The following is a 15,456-nucleotide window of genomic DNA, read 5'->3' on the forward strand; positions in this document are numbered from 1 at the left end:
AAGAAGCACTGTTTGTGAATCGTCACTTTTTTCTTTGTTTTAATGCGTTTAGTTACAAACATGCAAAGGGAGGCAGATTCCTAGTTTTGAGTTACTGGCGTCCTTGTTTACTGAGCAGAAGGTTTCCAATTTCACCTACCTGCTTGGATTTTTTTTCTTTTTTCTCTTAAAAGAAGTTGTTCCACCTGGGTGCAGAACGATTACTGAGGCTAAATGCTCCAAGTCTTTCACTTGGGTAAAGGAAGAGTTACAGGTCTCAGTTACGAAAGACGACTTGGATTTAGATACTTTTTTGTGATCATATGGTGTTGCTGTGAGCGGACTTAATAGTGTTTTCCCTTTGGCAGGAGCAGCGATTTGCTAGTATTTGGGGCAGGGTCAGGAACTGCCATCCTGAAGCCTTAGACTAGCTAGTAAACTGTTCTCTTTCCTGCGCAGGTGAAACAGGGATGTTACCAAATTTCGTAAAGTACTTTAAGTCTTATCCGGTAAAAGCCGCTGTAAAGTGCAAAGTTTTATGACTACTGAGTTGTTTGTCTGTCTTGTAAAATGGAGTTAGTACATCCCTGTGTGTCTGCAACATGATTTTCATTGTCTAATGGTTTTAAGCCGTCATAGCCAACACCCATTATAGATAAGGTTGCCAAACAGTTTCAGGTGTAACTTCCTACTTACTCTGCAGGTAAATTTCCAGAAGTTGACTTACGAACTCATTTATGCTGGAAGTGAGAGGAGACGTGCACATATCTGAGTGTGTACTGAGATGTGTTTGTGCAGGGTGTTTGCTTTGCTTTATTTAAATTTCAGTAGAAACTTTTTAGCTATCTCATTCTGTCACAGTGAAGAATATTGCTGCTCCCCGCTCATGGTTTAGTTCTTGCTTCCTCATTGCCACGATGAAAAAATGGGCACCTTTTTGATGCTTCTGTTTCTGAGTAGTCTCTGTGTTGTAGCAAGGCCACTGAAAGTTTTGGATATGTGGAAGACAGCTTTGTAGGTGGCAGAAAACATAGTTATGAACCTGCTCAGGCTGGGCAACGTACAGTTTTGCCAGAGTAGCTGAGTTAGCCTGTTGTGTGGAAAAAACAAACAAAAAATTCACACGCGCACACCCCCTGATGTGTTTGTGTCATGGCAAGATGTCTTACCAATGCGAGGAGAAGAAAGCTTTTGTATGCTCCAAGTCAGGTAGCATAACTATGCTGGGAAATCCCGTTAGTGTTGCTGTGGGGCAACTTTTTTGGTTATAGCCGTAGCAGAAGGGAGACCTTAGTATAGATGAGGCTGAAAGAGGGTTTCAGGCAACGTTCTGTGATACTAAAACAAAGTTATGCCTATATTTTTTCCTCACCAAGAGAGAGCGGTTAGGTTAATCGCAAGCAGTATTTCCCAAGTTAGCCATGAATGAGCTTCAAGGCGGTTGAGAACCATAGAAGGGGCTTGGCGTTTAAACTTTCACTGCATCTGTTTTTCTGAAGTCTTAATTTCTTTGCATGACTTTTAACATAACTTTCAATATGTATCTTTTAAATACAGTCATATTTTTTGGTCTATTCTGAATGGTTAGGCAGAGATTTCAGCAGAGCCTCAAATGAGTGTCCTTCTGGAGTCCCTTTCTCTCTCCTTATTTCCTTGATACAAGCACCTGAACTCTTGACTGATCTGTTGCTTGTTCTTTGCTCGGTTGGGGTTGGTAGACAGCTCCTCCAAACACAGCCGACGTTTTGCAGAACGTGCGTTGTATGGACAGCCCGCTATATAGGCACCTGGCACCCGCTATATAGGAACCCTAGTATTGGGAGTGGGGTGAGAAGGAAGATCATGTGGTTACTGCAGGACTGTGTAGTCACGTGAGGACGGTTGCATCAGACCTAGCAGCTTTGAAAGACAGAGTAGCTGCTTGTTACTTTTGAGTCATGAAGTGCACTTTTAGAGATAGGATTTGAATAAAGGTGATAGGTAGTCCCAACCACAGGCATACAAGTGAACAGCTTTTGACTCCTCTGAAAGGGCAGAGGTGGCCACGCTGGATGTGAACGCCGAGACCAGCCAGAGGTGATGGGATGGGTAAGGGGGGATGCAAGGGGAGGGCATGGCTGGGGTCACTACTTGATACTCTTAGAGCAGGCGGCCTTTTGTTTTGTATGATTTGTATAAGGTAGGTGTTTATGTAACTTTTAATTACCAGCAGTCTGTTTTTCTGTTTATGAAGGCTGTGATTTTGCTTTGTTGCAAAATAACTGTTGTCTTGCAAGTTAACGTACCTATGCAGTAATGTTAATTTTTTTTAAATCAGTGCAGTACATTCCTGATCTTCGCTATGATTTTTCACCTATTATGGACTAGAAAACATTCATGATAATAGAATAAAGTTATGCTAGGGCACTTTTATGCTTATTTTTCTCATAGGTATTGGTTTGAGAATAGGAATTCCACTTGTGGGGGCTTTATATTGGTATGAGTCTTGTGCAGGAGAAAAAAAAGCAGATAATTTTAGAAAACAACTTTGGAGCTATCTTACATGGGGCCTGGCTGTCTTAGGGGGTTGCCCCACAACCATTTGTAATGTATGTTCTTCTCAGTGCCTGTGGTTATATTTTGGGCTCTTTAAATATGAAAACATTGCAGATAATTTTCTTGCTAGTGCTTCTGATAAACTTCTTCCAGAATTATTTCCTAAGTGCTGCCTGCTTATATGTTCATGGGGATGGCAGGGTCCATTGCTTTCATTTTGCTTTCCTCAAGTAGCGAAGGGAGTGCTTTCAGGCCTCTGTTACTCTAAAATCTTAACGCTTCTTTGCAGTGCTGATACACAGATGCTAGAAATTGCACATTTGTTTATACTTTCCGCTATCCTCCCTGCATGAAGTAAACCCACAATTGCTGCTTGCTTTTGTTTTAAATGCACTCTAATTTTACTGTGCCTGTTCACTTAGTCTTCCCTACTTCCAAATCCATTGCCTCTCAGAATAATGAATCTCCTTTATCCATTTTTTTCCTCTAAAAGATAGACCTTCATGAAGAAGTAGTCTTTTGTTTTTTATAACCCATTTAACCTAATACTGACAGTCCTTGTTTCTGCTGCATTGTGCACCACCTTTATGAGGTGAAGATGTTGCAGTTGAGAAGGTATGTAGGTTTCTCCAGCAGCTCCGAAGAGCTGATTAACTCCTTTGCTGTATACTGTCTATCTAGAAGTACCTATGCAGTTGTACACATTTGAGTTAGATTTCCTGCTATGTTTCTGTATAAACAGTGAATTTATATGGGTCTGTTTGGATCCAGCAAGGCTTGCAACTTTTTTTTTGTTTTTTCATCGGCATTTTTATTTTTTGTTGAATGGTGATGAAATGCAGGAGGTAGTAGGTAGATATGTCGTCTTTTCATATGTCAGGTACTAACACACAGATATTTAAGACATCTGTTGTCAGATAAGTACAATAAGGACCTGGCTGAGGTTTTGTGAATGTCCTCTAGCAAAGTTATTATGGTGAAAAGTAAAGATGTCCAGACATGACCTTGGGTCTGGAAAATGTAACATAATTGCAGTCCTCCTGAGATAGAAAAGCCTTATCTAATTAGAGGTTTGAAGGTTTTACAGTTAAACTGTTTAGTTTTTCACTTGCCTATGCCATATTCCCCTGGATATGATGGCAAGTAATAAAAAGCTCATTCTGTCTTTTTAAAAATGTGCTTTCCGTAATTGTTTTGGAAAGACACATTTATGTCACTTTAATACAAATATTTCTGTTAATCAGCAGAAACATTATTATTTCGCTGTAATACCTTCCTTGTCCCAATGTATGCAGCCCTGCCTTCCTGAGATTGTATTAATAACCAGAAGAAGGAAACAAAGCTGACATAAGACATACCTGTTCTTCATTATCCATTTAGAAAATATTAAGGAAGATGAAAGATGGTCCTTCGCGTCTTTGCATTTTAATATCTTTTTGGTCCAGGCGTTATGGACCTCTGTGCTTTGTTTTGCCCTACTGCTGTGGACTGTTTACCTGTCTCTGAAATCCCCCGGCATAAGGGGGACTTCATTTGCATGTGAGATGTCTAGCAATTAATGGTGGGCAGGGTCCACCAGAGGTGTGTTCTTTGACCTCAGTGGCAGTTTCTCCAACAGAGTTCACTGCAGGACTGGAGCTTTTATGATTCATCTTACACTAGCTGATTTGTTGGTCACATAAGAAATGCACACTATTAAGCGGTGCACAGAAAAGTGAAATTGTTTTTCAATTTTTAAATATTTTTACTTTTCTGTTATTGATTTGCAGCAAATTTGATGTTTGGTTGCTACCACTCTTTTCTTTTCCTCCTCCCTTCCCCCTCCCCTATCCCCGACAGTGACCAGTGCCCTACCATAACACCTAATTTGTCTGGTATTTGGCATTTATTTTTGGGCCTTAAGCTCATTATTATCAGCAGTATGTCACTTCTTGTTTAATGCTTACTGGCAGAGGCTCATAATGTGACTTTGGGAAATACTAAGATAAGTCTGCAGTGAGAAGAAAATCAGACTTTAGTGTAAGCAAGTGTACGGTAGTAAATAATTACCTTTTCAGTTCTTGAGAGGAATTTGCTAGTAACTATTTGCTTGGGATGGAAAATATGGAAGCTGTAATAAAAGAACTCAAAAACAAAACAAAACCCAAAGAAACCACCTCCGCAAGGAACTTTTTGTTTTGTATTCTACATCTAAGCCAGCAATTTTTGTAGAACGCAGGCTCTTATTTACCCAGAGAAAATTACTGGCCTACATTTCACAACGGTTGAGCACCCATATCTCGTTTTGGAGAAAAGGGGAGCCACTGGGCTGCGAGAGGGTCTCCGAGCGGCAGGTTGCGCACTTCTCACCTTGCCTCTTTCCTCTTGATCATCCTCGTGGTGGGAATCGCGTGAGCTGGTGTTGTGTTTGTGCTCTGGAGGATTTGCAAGCAGCTCAGGTTGGCCTACTCCTTGTTTTGCAAATAAGCATGGGAGTGAAATGAGTGAAACCGGTTGGCTTCAACATTGCCACGTGGGACTCTGTGGCCTGCAGTTATTCTAGCAAGAGTTGCCTGTGCTTCAGGCTGCAGCTCTGTCCTGCGAAGCTGTGGTTTGGGGGTTCTTTATGGAAGAAGCAAAAACTCAAAAATAATTTGGGGAAGAATTGGAGAAATCTAGATGATCCTAGAAGCTGGAGACAGAGGTGGAAGAGGGTACCTAAGGAGAGGCAAAATAGGTGAAGCAGCTATCTCTAATGTGTTCTGGAGGATGAAGAAAAACCTGTAAGTTGAGATGACCAAGATTTCAATGTTATGGGACCTTTGTTAACAGAGGTGTTGAAAGCTTTTCCCATGTTAGAGGCCTGGCTGTCTTCCCTAGCTGGTAGGTGCAGGAGCTGCTGTGGTGCTGTCCTAGAGTTTTGCTAGTGAAATGCTCTTCCGTAACTTTTCATACCTACCTTTCCGATGCTGTTCCAATTTTTCATAAGATATTCTCAAACTGTGGTCTGAAGAGAGATTTCTAGCCATGTGGTATTGATTCTTAATAATTTCTCACCACTGAATTGACCTGTAAAACCCTCTTGGAAATGTGCACATAGTTTTCAATGTTTCTTCTGTGGGTATGGAGGCTACCAGTTCAGCTGATGTAGAACTGTATGCAGCAGTGGCTCTTAAAGTGGCTCGAAGAGAGCAGACAAAGATCTTGATGTCACTATATTAATACCATCTTCACTATAAAAATGTTTGAAAGCCTTTGTTAGAATCAGATCCACATCCATTGGGTTTGGGGATCTAAGTAAAACTGTTATCTCCAAATCAAGATCATGTAGCGTTACATACTGCAAAGCGTGGAAAATGTAACTAAGTTGTGAGAAATGGCATGTGGTCTACCTGGAAAACAATGACCTTATTTTTAAAAAGTGCTGAGTTATTGCAGCTGTCGGTGAGTTTCATGGAAGTCAGTCTCCAGTATTTTTGGATGTTGTCATGCTTCTGAAAATACATAATTGATATAACGGAATGGCTTTTATTTTACAGTTGAATGATTGAAGTGTTATAGGATTGTAATTGGGTCAGAGCTTCCTACTGAAAATGATTTGGGAAAAAAAAAACCCAAAACCAATTGCTATGAACAAAAGGTTAGGGAAAAAGAAGTCTGGGTTTCAGTTTTATTCTGAATTTGACAGCACTTTCTGCATGTAGTCAGTCAATTAATTGTATTATTGATATGAGTCTTTTACAAAACAACAGAGAAGACTAGTGATCTCAAAAATAATGCTTCAGTTCAGGTGTCTTTACTTTTGTTAAATTTGAGTATATAGCAGATAACTGATGGTGTTATATATAAACGCCAATCAGTATGATGTCTGTTTTAAAAAAAATGCAGATAGCTGTCACTGAACAGGTGATTTCAATGTATATTTTGTGGTGGACTGGGGTCTGACATCTGTGAAAGATTTGTTTTTGGAAGGTAAAACCTCACTTGATGCCTCTTTTTTTCTTCTCTTTTTTTAAAATATATTTACTTACTGAATTTTAGGGAAGTCATGTTTTTCTTACGTGGGCTATTCAATCGTACAGTATATTTGGGAGTAAGTAAAACTTTTAAGTTATTTAAATTTATTTTTTTTTAAATCTATTAAAAGAGCAGGTTGTTCAGTATGTCTTGATCATTTAATGTGATGTTTTCTTAAATGAAGAATGGTCTTCATGGGATGGTACCAATAAAATAGATTCCTTATGGGTTTCCTATATTTGTTTTTTTGCATTTCTTCTTGATGAATCCAGTTCAGTAATGCTATCTGAAAAGTAAGAAGCATGTGGAAGATAAAAGCAACACAATACATTTTTCACTATTGAAAAAAAGTCTCATATTTCTGAAGTTATAGCAATTGTAAATATAGTAGATGTTTGTTAGTGTAATGCAAGGTAGCTTAAAATATGTAAGGTCTGTGGCTGAAATATGAAGCTTAATATGCTAATATATTTTTTTTCTCTAAATCTAATATTGATAATTACATGTTTGTTTAATGTTGTTTTGTAAGTTTGTTACTTGTAAGTAAGTCAGACAGTGGATGGTGATTTTTTTTTTTGACAACTGAACCTCAAGATTTTGACGCAGCAAAGATAATTGAAGTAATTTTTGAATTTTATCTTTTTTGTGTGTGTATTTTTTTTTTTTACCTGAAGTTCAAAAAATGTTAAAGCTAATTCTTTCTCCAGGGCTAAGAAAACTATTATGGGACTTACAAGCTGTATTGCTTTTTTAAGTATACTAACTGACTCCTGAAAGTATTGCATTAAAAATGCTGGGGGAGCCTCAAACCATCTATGTTATGGTCTGGAAGAAGGAGAGAATAGAAGTTATATAGACGATACTGTCTTTGGGAAAGATTTTTTTTTTCCCCCTCTATGGTAGCAAGGCTCTTTATCTTGAAGAAGATGGCAAAGAAAAATCCAAAGTGTGGCGAAGTGGCCAAAGAGTGCTGTGAAGGCTGCCCTGAGGGATTGGGCCCTCCAAGAGTCAACAGCTGTTTTAACAGCTCTCAGTAGAGCATTTGCTTCTTAAAAATGTCAAAACTTTTCTTTTTTGGGCTATACCTCCTCCTTTTCTTTCCTTCAGCCAATCCTGGAGGAATGCTGAGTCTTGCAAGGATTTTTTTCCCCCTAAAATTTCTGAGAAAGTATATTTGGACTTTTAAATGGAACACAATTAGCAATGAATCATAAGTAGGTGTGCAATTTCAAAGGTATGCAGGGGAGGCCTAAACCTGTCTAATTTAGCTTAACAGTGCTGCAGATGTGGTTGTGTATTTTATAACCTTGTTCTGTGGAAATGTTTTTTGTTTGGGAGTTTTCCCATTACCTTCTTGACATCTGCCTAGCTGCACATGAATAGCTTCACCCCGCGCCGCAGCAGGGAGACCAGTGTGGCTGTGCTTTCAATAGGCATGTTACTGACAAAGAAAACATATGGAATATTTCATTCTTGCCTTTGCAAGCCACACGTGGGGCTGTAAGGGCAGGGGCTGGAGGCTTCAGTCTTCATGGTGCATTGGTGCCCTGGCCTCTAGGTTTGCCACAAGTGTCCGAAATGCTCTTGCCAAGCAGTTGCGCTTCACGTGGCACTGTGCATGGTTGCGGGAGCTGAATCCCAGATGTCCAACAAATCCGTTTCGGGAAGCCAGTACGAAAAATGCGACTGTGCAGTTGGGTTCCCTGCGGGTTCCTGGTGGCATGAAGTGATGTTTTTTCTGAACTGTCTGGGCGCTGTGGTGGTTGGTATTTAGCTGCTGTTTAAAATTCTGTTTCATAGTATTTTAAAAGTAATTCTTGCTTCAGAAGTTCTCCAGCTGGTTTTCTAAATATTGATCCAGTACAGTGGTGTGTAGCTATTTTGCAGCCCCTCTGCAAAAGTGAAGGGCCCCCGAAGCCTGCGGGTTCGGTGTCATTGGAGGCAGCTGGTGTTTCTGGGCGAAGATCTGTCTGTTCTTGCTGATTTGGCAGGGCTCGTGGATCCAGCCTTTACCTAGTTCTGAAACGTAAAAGCTGTGAAGGCCGTTTTCTTTTTCAGGTGGCATGGCTGAAAGCTCTGAAAATGTGTCAGTTTTTAACTAGAGGAGAACCTTGCTCACAGCAGGAATTATGCCTGTAGCTCTCTTAGCTGTCTGAATGATGAACCCTTGCACCTACTGAAGGGAACCTTGCACTGATTGCAAGATTCGTGTAGTTAGGTCCAAGTTTGCATGCTCTTTAGGAGAGGTTTGCAAAGCCAGAGGCAGCAGCAGACTCCTTGTTCATCTCTTTTAGTTCCAATTTTACTTAATTGTCTGTCCTTTTGAGACGCTAAATCTCCCCCTACTAGGTTTCCTCTGTATATCTCCTTGGAGTCCTAGTGATCTTTATGGAGCTGGTGGGGGGAAAAAAAAGCTGAGGAGAGAAAAGGATGTGATCCTGATTCTGTCATAAGTTCATGGGCTATGGGGCCTTGCTCTGAAAACGTAGCTGTTGGTGGTTTAGACCTGGACAAGCTCCTTTCTTTTGATATTTTTTATTGCTGTTGGTCTTAACACTTTGTTTAAAAAAAAAAAAAAGAAGAAGAGAGAGAAATAAAATCTATGTGCTAATATTGACCAAACTGTTAATATTTTACAAAACTAGTGTGAGTCTTGCTAGGTGTAGAAATCCATGTCTTTTCCAAGGGCAAATCTACTGGTGCTGGGCTGAGTGTTTAGTGGACATGCTAAATCTCTTGAATATCCAGGTCAATTAATCATTTATTTTGAATTGACTTGCTCTTGCTTGAAATCTCATTTTCAAAAACTTAAACTAGTTTATGTGCTTTTTTTACCCTGATTCCCCCCAGAACAGGTCTTGTTTCCAGGCCAAAAATGTGCAGTATCCTGATGTCTAGGAACCTTAAGCGGGGTTTAGATTTGTTGTGAGAAAAAGCAACAGTCTTCATCATTCCAGCAGAAGCTTCCGCAATTGGGCAATTAGGCCAATTTCTCTGTCTCTCTCTCTCTCTCCTTCCCCCCTCCCCCAATTTTTCTTTCAATTCTGCTAAGTAATACATCTAAAGTATGTTCAAAAGGGAAGACTGTTGTTTACACAGTAAGCTGGCATCAATCTTGCTCAAGAGTAGGATTGCTTGTGCTGTCATTGTCTCTTCAGTCATATAAGAGAAATTATTATGCCCTAATAACTAGCCATGTTGACTGGAGAAATTCTGTAACACACACAGGATTAACACATGTTTCCAAATTTCCTGGATATTTGCCTCAGCAAATATATTCCACATCTGCTCCAGGCAAGTGCATCGTCTGCTCTTGGTTGATTCAGTGCTGTTGGGAATAGGGAATAGTGGAATAATGAAATAAACAGTATAAATATCCTTTCTAACGCCATTTTGCAGTGAATTGAGCCCTGAGAATTTGGTGGTGTCTCTGGTGTATACTATAAAAGGGTCAGGTTGTTTTTGTAGGCCGCTTTCCTGTGCAAATAGCACTGCTCACCAGTTGTCCTTTGACATCTGCGATGGGATTGGACAGAGTTTCCATTTTAGCTTTTTGTCATGCGAGTGTCTTGCAAGAAACATCTTTGGTGTCTTGCTTCTTGGTTGGAGCTGGTACAGTGTCACTAAGGCTGCTCAGGCTCTTCGATATAAGATATTTTGGGGGCGGGGAAGCTTTGTATAGTTGGATTCTTGAGCGTGTGTATTTGTCTTAATGTCAACACCAGACCAATTTTTGCCTGTGTAAACTTTATTACCGTAATTGAGATGTCATGTAATAGAACCAGATGCTTCAAACAATGAAGAATGTAATGTGAGAGCGCTTTGTAATCACAAAATTAAGAAATTCTGCCTTACCCCTGCAACAAGAAATCTTTCTCCATGAATTTCTCTTGTGCCAGTGGAGAATACGTGGCTATAAATAGCTCGCAGTATGGAAAGGATAATGGTTAGTTCGCTTGCTTTGCCCCCTGATGACTGAGATATATACTTGAACGCTTCAGGCTTAGATACAGCCTGTAACAGGTTGCCCAGAGAGGTTGTGGAGTCTCCGTCCTTGGAGATACTCAAAAGCCATCTGGATGTGGTCCTGGGCAATGTGCTGTAGGTGACCCTGCTTGAGCAGGGGGGTTGGGCTAGATGATCTCCAGAGGTGCCTTCCAACCCCAACCATTCTGTGATACCGTATTTGTACTGCCTGACAGCCGCTTGCCTAGGGCACACCTACTGCTGTAGGTTCCTGTTGCCCTGCTGTCCTCGTGCTTCCTCTTTTATAGGATACTGTGCAAATTGGTAAACGTTTGTGGATGTCTCTCTTTCACTTTGTCTATTAAAACCTCGTTTCTCTCACTGTTGTTCCCCCATTTGTTGAGAAAACAGCTGGACTTCGACCTTTTTTGTACAGTCTTGAAGTGGTAAATATTGGTCGTGACAGAATTGGTATGCAGTCAACTACACGGAGCTGGACCAGTTGAATGTCTAAACATGTAATGAGTAATATTCTAAGCTTTAACTGGCTTTTTTTAGTAAGAGTTCAGTCGTTTGTTTTTGTTTTGTCTTTTTCCTGCCCTGTTTCTGTATTGCAGCATTCAGGAGTGACAGCATCACTGCGTTATCCCTAAAATGTTTCTATAGGCACTAATTGGACATGTGAGTTCCCAGGAGAGCCCCTGCGCGTGCAGGCCCCTGCTGTTTTTCATGCTTCTGAGGTGCTGGGGAAACTGAGGAGTCTACATAATACTTGTTGTATGTACATTAAGAAAAAAACCACCTTTCAGAGGAGCATAAAGTAGAAATGATTGTGCTGGTATGGAGGAAAAGCACAGAAAGTATGTAGGGCCTACAATCCCTCTTGTCTCCTGTTTTAGAAATTGTTTTACTTGTTGGTACCCTCTTTAAACTACTCTGTCAAGTTGAAAAGTGATTTCTGGTTTGAAGATAACAGGTGCAGCACAGTGTGACTCACCAGTGAAGAAACAGAGATGTTTTACGATATTTTCAATATTGTAATAAGTCCTTTGTAGCTTAGATTTAAAAAAACGAAAAACCATTGAGTAATGTAATAGGATTCCAGGATTCAGGCCCTTGGAGTGTGTTTGGGTTGCGGCGCGGCCACGTGTGTGGTAGCCATGAAAGTCCCGGCCCAGGCACCGCTCTGTTGTACATCCTCGGAAATGTGTTGGTACGTAGAGATACAGCTTGGAAAATTAATGTGAGGGTTTTGCTAAAGGGCTGAGAGACAAATGATTCAAAAGCTTGTGAAGTTGGTAAAGGAAGCGGAGCAGTGCTGCTGGGCAGTGCTCGTGAGATCGGTCACAGAGCTCTTCAGCCGTGCGTGTCTGCAAAAATACTGGCAAAGCCTTAGGGTCCGCACAGTAAACTTATTGCTTCTCCTTTTGGAGCTTGAGCACGCAACCATGGGCTCTGATGGGATTTGCTTCGTACCTTCTCATTACTAAATAGCCTCTCTTTTATTTTAGACCTCTGAAGTGTATAGGATGTTAGGAATAAGAGTATTGTTTCTTCTACCTTTATACTTTAAAAGCAGTTAGCCTACAGTTTATTTTCAGAGAAAATATGCGGGTCATCCAAGAAGCTTCAGCAAATAACAACCAAGTGTTTGTGTGATATATTTTTCTTCTTTTCTTTTTAAGCCAAGCAAATCCCATTCTGTTACCGTTTTGTTAGTAATAGTGCATTGCTAAGGTCTTAAAAAGCCTCTTTGCCCCAAATAGGCACAGCAGAATGAGGAGATTCTGTTACCGTTTTTCTTCGCAACCTTTTCAGGGTTGTGCAAATGACTTTCATTAAGCTTCCACACAATAGCCCAAGGCTTTGGAGGAAGGACTAGACTGGAAACGCATCACGCTTACTCCCATATGTTATGTTCATTTAAATAGGACAGCTTCTAAAACACAGCGGCAGTTGAAACGTAGCAGGCGTTTTTAACATTGAAAATCTTGGTCGTATTTTAAGAATTTTTAACTGTTAAAAGATACTATCTGTGAAGAGATTAATGAGCAATAAGTAAACTATGTTGGATCCAGGCTTGCAGAATGCAGTTTAACTACTTTAGGTTTCAGCTCAGTCATTTTAATTGCTGGGTTACTGAATGTTTTCTCCGTGGTGGGGGGCGACGTAGAAGCATATGCATTTATACAATGAACAGTGAATGAAGTTTGGGGATACTGCATTTGTGTTGCCTAAACAATCACACTTTAGATTACCCACTGCCTTAATTTCCTTTCAAGAAAATTGTAGATAGGTCTTGCTATCGCTTACACTTGATTACTTCATTGTTAACTTCCCCTATGTGATTTAGCGTGCACAAGCTTAATTATTCTTTTCTGGCGTAGCGAGAGATTTCCTTCCAATAATTGCCTTCACTGCCCTTTACCCTTCTGCACATGAGTTTGTTTGGAGAAACCGAGTTGCTTGGTAAGCAATTCCAAACAAGGCAGTGCCTGAAGCTGTCTTGGAAACATTATTTATACCTTTTACATAGTACGTTAAGCTTCAGTTCACTGAAACCCAACTACTGGATGTATTGAATTAGCAAGCCCTAAACATTTCTCTCCTAACTAAAGGCCGTAAGAATTCAACATAAAAGCACCAGCTTACCCTGCACTTTCATACTGTAGTGGGGTGGTATAGGTAGGAAGAAATGGGAATTTAAATTAGCAAATAACTGTCAAATGAATACGTGTTTCTTTTAACAAGTGTTGCAGCAACCACGACTATCATTTAGTCGTATGCTGTTTAGGTCAAAAAAGAACAACTTTCCGAGATGAATAGTGCTGCCGGACTGTCTGCTCCTGTGATAACAAAGAAATATGTATGTAATTTTGGGGATGTTTCTCAGGATTATATCTTTCTGGTTGTTCCTCATACTGTCCTTCCCAGTATATAATATGGAGAACAAATGGAAAATATGAATGGGCGAGACTAATGTCAAAATAGCAGGTAATTTCTTAAAATCTTTTTATTTTAAAACATTGGTAATTACAGGAGGTAAGGCCCGTTGATCGTTTCTTGGAGTGTGTGGTACATAATTAGTTCTAAAAGCTTTATCTCCTGCAATTTATTTTAATCTCTATGCTATTAAAATATGGTCTGATATGTCAAAGGGAAGAGGATGCTTCCTTCTTTACCAAGTTTACTGTAAATAGTCCTTACATTATTGTAGGTACTTTGTGGTAAATATAATGAAAAGTAGCAAAAGGTTCTGTTTGTGCTGGACCCCTGAAAATATAGTGCCCTTTTTAAGATGGGATAATTACGTCATTCTGCTATTAATTTTGCAGTAAATAAACATATTTGTTAAACTTGTCTTCCTAAACTTAGAAAAGTACTTTTTTCAACATGAGAAGGATATTAATTTTTTTACGTTTTCTTTGTTATCTCCTGACGTTTGTTTAAAAACAGAGAAGAACAAAGTGTTCATGTTTTAAACATTTGCTCATTTTTTTAGTTGTAAATAATTTCTTAAAGTTTTAATCTCTGATCAATGGAAGTTTTAGTTGTTCTACTTCTAAAGGTTAAAATAAATTACTACCGTACCCTGTAGTGTGCCACATGATTTGCTGCACTTCATATTTTTTAGATTTGGTAGTATTTCTAAGATGCGCCTGTGTTTATTGTTGGATCTAACAACCTAATTGCAGGGCACTACTTCATTTCTGGTTACCAATTTTTATAACATGTAACTATTGACGTTAAATAGGTGTATTGTTCTCCGCAAAAATTAAATGAGGATATGGCTTACCAGTTGCAATAAAAACTTTTCCACTCTCAGCTTTCAGGGGGTTAACTTTTAAAATAGCATCACTTCACAGTTTTGCTGGTCATAGATTGGAAAGACTGATCTAATGCAATGTGTTATTTATGTAACTATATTGGTGGTAGTAAATGATGAAATCTGTACTGCGGAAAAACAGTGTGTTGATAGCACTGAAGCGTCCATATTAAAGATAGGCTTCGAGCTGCAGGACAAGTTTTACTGGTCCCAATTTCCTGATGTAGTAAAACCCATAAAGTCTTTCAAGGCAGAAGAAACCGGACCTCTCTGAAATAAGTGAGGAAAGAAAAACATGATCTTCCTATTAATGGAGCCTGGGAGGGGTATTCTTTGTCCACTTTGCAGCCATTAAAGTTGCGTCTTCACTGCAACATGGGTGAACTTTTTTACCTCAAAATACTCAAGTCGTTATATCTTCCACATATTGGGGTTTATGTTGACCAGAGGCCTTGGCATAAGAACTGCTCTGTATTTCTTTGCCCATGGGCATACTTTTGCCTCGTAATAGCTACCCTATGTTTTTTGTGTGGAGAAAGCTAAAGGAGCAAGGGTTCACAAGTGCAGTCAGCTTGCAATTCATCTGTAAAATCTGGGTTTCCAGGAAGATGCACATACCATTTACGTCTACAAGCTTGCCAGAAGTACAGATGTTACCTGATGGCCTTTTGTGGGTTTTTTTTCTTTTCCATTGCACATGTATTAGCTTCCTTAAATAAAAAATTGATCCTATGTGTGTGATTAAACTTGACAAGCCTTAATCTTTGTTGCTAAGAGTGTGGGCTGGATAGGTAATGTGGTAGGTCTTTGTTTTTCATGTAAATACTTGTAATGCTCTATTTGCATTAAGTATGCTGTTTTTCTTTTGACAGTTTAGTGATTGAAATCTACTCAGTTTTAAATGGGTGTAGTCATGTAAATTTTGAGAACCATGTTAAACTGAAGAGAAAACTTAATTTTTTCAAGTAAATTAGTAGTAAAAAGTGCTCCTTTGACCTCATTGATTTATGATGGCAAACCATGGCTATGAATTTGATTTTTGGCTCAGGGTTTCTTTGAAGATTTCAGTTGTTTTTAGAGAATATTGTTTAAAAAACTAGAAAATATGCTAACTGGTCTTACTTATTTTGCGTACTTGTGTCGACAATGGAAAG

General features: G+C 39.5%; 1 protein-coding gene across 1 annotated transcript in view; it reads left to right on the forward strand.

Annotated features, from left to right (window-relative positions):
* The window catches only part of LGR4 (leucine rich repeat containing G protein-coupled receptor 4), an 80,078-nt gene that overhangs the window by 901 nt on the left and 63,721 nt on the right, over window positions 1-15,456 (forward strand). The gene's annotated exons all lie outside the window — the stretch shown is intronic.

Source organism: Struthio camelus, chromosome 5 (genome assembly GCF_040807025.1).
Source record: "Struthio camelus isolate bStrCam1 chromosome 5, bStrCam1.hap1, whole genome shotgun sequence".
NCBI classification, from domain to species: Eukaryota; Metazoa; Chordata; class Aves; order Struthioniformes; family Struthionidae; genus Struthio; species Struthio camelus.